This window comes from Sparus aurata, chromosome 10 (assembly GCF_900880675.1).
Source record: "Sparus aurata chromosome 10, fSpaAur1.1, whole genome shotgun sequence".
Lineage (NCBI taxonomy): Eukaryota > Metazoa > Chordata > Actinopteri > Spariformes > Sparidae > Sparus > Sparus aurata.
In genome coordinates, this window is record NC_044196.1 from 2,675,405 (window position 1) to 2,679,944 (window position 4,540).

The following is a 4,540-nucleotide window of genomic DNA, read 5'->3' on the forward strand; positions in this document are numbered from 1 at the left end:
CTTTATCTCACCTCAGTGGTCTAAAGCAGGAATCCACAGTTTAGGAGACATTATGAATGACGATGGGTTAAGAAGCTTTCAGGATTTGAGTGAAACATTTAAACTGTCCTCAAATTCCTTCTTTTTATATTTACAATTACGTTCTGCCTGAAGAGCAGCAGGTATTTTGATTGATAGGAAACCTCTTAATCATCCAATAATGGAATTATTTAAGAAAATATCAGGGCTACCTAAAGGACACGTCTCTGTAATTTATAATAGTCTGTTGGAACATATGCAGACCCCCTTAACGATAACAAATGTGTGGAATAAGGACTGCCCTGAATCACTTATAGACTGGCATAGAGTTTGGAGGAATTATGCTTATTCTTCACAAAGCCTAAATAATAAGTTAACCAATCTCAATTTCCTATATCGCACTTACTTAACACCAAAACGGCGTTTCATGATTAAGTGATCTCCTTCTCCACATTGTAAGTTATGTGACTTGAATCAAATAGGCACCTTCTTGCATATCATGTGGGAGTGTCCATCAGTTCAAAACTTCTGGCAACAAATAGTCAAACATCTCTATAATGCACTCGGCCTAGAGATTGACCTTTCTCCCAAATGTAAGTTATTAAATGATGATTCTGGGCAAAACCTCAACTATATGCAAAGGCTGCTGTGGCTCTCTGCATGTATAGTGGCTAAAAAGATGTTAGTGGTTAGGTGGCAACCACCGCACTCGCTTTCTATGCTTCAATGGACTTATTCTTTAATAGAGTTGTTATCCCTGGAGCTCTCTGTTGCCAAGATGAATGGAGCAGGTCAGAGGGTGCTCAATGCAAGGAGGGAGGCACTCGAGGTAGCTAGAGCTATGATTTAACCTTTTACCATTATTATTCAATATTCTTAAGTATTTACCTGAAACATCCAGCATGGTCTGAAAATTAGAGAAAGATCTGTGCGAGGGGGTTGAGGAGGGTCAAGGGACTATAAAATGTGCAGGTGTTGTGTGTTATTTATGTATTTATTATTGTTATTATTATTATCATTATTATTGTTATTATTTTTTCCCTTTTTTCATTGTTTGAGTTATGATTATGAATTATTAGTTATGATTTTTATTTGTCTCTGCCAATTGTATATAGTAATGATATCACTTTGTCTAAATGGTTTGAAGAGTGTTCGTGCTTATATGTATAATTACTGTTATTTATCTATATATGTATATATACATACATATATTATTTGACTATATTCTTTGTCTGTAATGTTGATTTGCACCTGTATTAATAAAAAATAAAATAAAAAAGAACAGATTCTAAGATATCAGATGAAGATTCCTGTCAGACAATCAGAGTTCATCACTGATGTTCTGGTAAACAACCACCAGAGGGCGACATGAGCACAGCAGGATTATTACCTCTGACAACGTTTCCACTGCTGGACCTCAGAACACTTCTGAGCTATTTGTACTTTACTGGAGGATTTCTGCAAATATGTACTTTTTACTCCACTACATTTATTGAAAACACAGTTTTAGTTACTTTACAGATTACATGCTGCCTCAGAGCTTGATCAGCACTTTTTAAATTCAGTTATTTGATGAACAATCTGATTAAAAACAACTCTTATATTCATACAAATAATCTGAAAGTGCTGAATATACTTTAGTATATTTAGCTGAGATTAGATTCTGTCTGTCTGGGTGACATTTTAACACCATGTTATAGAGAATAACACACAAAATGTCGCCCAGCAGGCTGCAGCACTTTATTAATAAAGATAATAAACCATAAAAAACAAAGAAAATAAAAGACATTTCTTATTAAACAGTCACATCTGGATCGATGTGATGATGTTAAACAGCTGATCACATGTTCCTCTTTATGATAGATTATATTTTATAATAATAACATCTTTAAACCTCCTGATGAAACACATCTGTTACAGATATATAAACATGTGTCTCAGGTGTTAAAGGTGACACACCTGTCTTAGTAAATCAATCAATAACAAGTCTGAACTCTCTTGTTGCTAGGAGCGGCAGCCTCCCGCAGCGCGCTCTCTGATTGGCCCCCAGTCCGTCACCTCGGGCCAATCAGACGCCAGTGCGTCCGCCATGAGAATCCATGATGTTCTTTTTGTTTCTTTCATCAATTTATCAATACTACGATTCATCATCAGGCTGATCAGATCACCGCGCATGCTCACATCTACCGGGGTGGCACCTAAAAGAAAGCCTTGCCTCCCCAGTTGGCAGCAACGAATCCAAAGAAAAGTTATGGCCAATTTGACATCTACGAACGCGAATCTCCAATGTCCGACTGCTATGAATGCAGCACGAGATGACGTCAGAGCAAGAGACGCTTCGTTTGGAAAACTAAGTGGCGCGAAGCGAAGAGCAGGAGTCGCGAGGAAAGGAGACACGGGAGGAAAGAGGTAAAAACTGATGAACTATCTATCAAGAAATGAAATAATATCAAAGCACAGTGCTAGTATAGCTGCGATGCTGATTTAAGATGATAAAAATCAGGTTGAAGAACGTTATTTCGCTAACTGTACATGTAATGTTAGCTAGGTCTGACGTCACTTCTGTGTAAAGTAAGCTAACGTTAGACTACAAAAGCTAATATTGATTCAACGTCTGTCAAGGAAAACACGGTAAAGTTACTTTGAATCTTCCAGAAATGAAGAGGAAAGGTAGCATATGAAGTGAGCAAGGTAGAAGGAGGAGATGAGGTGGAAGGAGAGAGAGAAAGGCGACCAGGGAGAGGAGGAGGAGGGAGAACACCACAGCGATGAAGATACGAGGAGGGAGAGCAACACCGAGATGAGGAGGAGAAAGAGAGAGACAAGATAACGTGCAGGGCTCAGACACTGAAAGGGAAAGCAGAGTGCTGAGCATCACCAACCATCTCTAGTCCAGCTGCTCCACATGGTGTGGACATTGTTGCTGTGTAGTAAACTAACTTACATATCAATAAGAACAACACGTGACAAAAACGGACATTTTGATCAGAACATTAAGGTGCATTTAGGAAAAAGTGCTTCAATGCAAAAGGGACTTCTTCAAATAAATATACATATTCATGTTTGCTTGAATATGAATAATTGTGGAAACTTGTAAGTGAAAGTGTGATGAGATGGGGACAGAGTTTTAATATTCTGTGTACAATGTATTTTAGTTCTGTTGCTCAGCTTAAATTCACAAATTAAATAAATGAACCTAAAAATACTCTCCCAGGCTAAAATGTTAGTGTGTGTGTTAACACAGTCTGATGGTTATAACTAATCAATGATGGTTCTACATTGATTGTGTTTTTACTAGTTATATTCTATAATGAGTTGAGATGTAATGCAGTTTTAATGTTTCCTCCCTCCATCTTCTAGACGTATCCATGTCCAGGTGTGAGGTGCCAGTGCAGCCAAAGCAAGAGAGTTTCCCTGAGTCCCTCCAGGAGCAGGAGAATCTTCTGCAGCCACTGGTACAAATCTCACCTGGTTAGAAGACTCGCAGTCCAAACATGCAGCGCACTGTTTTGCTTGTAGGCATTTTTCCCTCCCGATGCTCCAAGGACTGTTTTCATCTCATTCAAGGGTTATCGTAACTGGAAAAAAGCTGAAATGAAAGACAGTGGTTTCTGTTTGTGGTCCCAGCTGTGACTTTACTGAGGTTCACCCAGTGTTAGCAGCAGGAGGACGGTCAGCTCACCTCCCAGAGCCTCCAGCTGAATCACTGGACACTGATTTAGGGACCGTCATTAAATTACTGAGCACAAATATATTCATACAAAATAACTGCAGTTTTTTCGATATCTTCCATGTCATGTGACCCACTGACTCCAAACCAGCAGTATATAAGCAGCGGTATTTAAAAATAAATTAGATTCAACAAATACGTTTCTGCATTGTGACATTTTTTGTAAGTCTCAATCTGTCAATTTTTTTTTTCCACAAATCTCACCAGTCGTCTTTATTTAAAGGGTTATATTTCAAAATGTTCTTCTGGACCCTCTTAGATTTTGTAAGTTAATGACTCAGAGCACCGCTGCTACAAATATTTATAGGGGAAAAACTGTGTTATTGTTTTTTAATGTCTCTTCTTTTACATGTACAGTATACAGCCTGTATGAACCTACTCACACTATGTTTCTGTACTTTTTCAGACTGGGGGCAAAATGGACTTTTATATGACTTCTTTTCAGGTTTATGGAGATGTTCTTATGTAACATACCCTTTTGTAACTCTGTGAGCCTTTTTGTGTAATTTGTTGATACAGCAGCTCAGATTTACATGCATGAAATGTCCCTTTCATGTCTCCTTAACTGCTGTGAATACTGTATATATTGTACTGTATTTCTCATGACTTTATCAGTAAAGACCTTACCTGTCAAACAGTGTTCAATCTACTGAGGGACAAATAGGGAGAATGTGTGTTCTGAGTAAACAGTAAAAGCGATGTCCAGCACCTTGTTTGAGTGCCGTGCCCATTTATTACTACAGTGTATTTACGCTCACCTTAGTACAGCTCAGTCCATAGATCTTCATGGGT

General features: G+C 38.2%; 1 long non-coding RNA gene across 1 annotated transcript; it reads left to right on the forward strand.

Moving 5' to 3' along the window:
* The first annotated feature begins 2,371 nt into the window (after nucleotides 1-2,371).
* On the forward strand, nucleotides 2,372-3,634 carry LOC115590103 (uncharacterized). Its single transcript, XR_003985665.1, has 2 exons — nucleotides 2,372-2,427; nucleotides 3,379-3,634. It is a non-coding gene; the product is annotated as an uncharacterized LOC115590103 (long non-coding RNA).
* The last annotated feature ends 906 nt before the right edge of the window (nucleotides 3,635-4,540 follow it).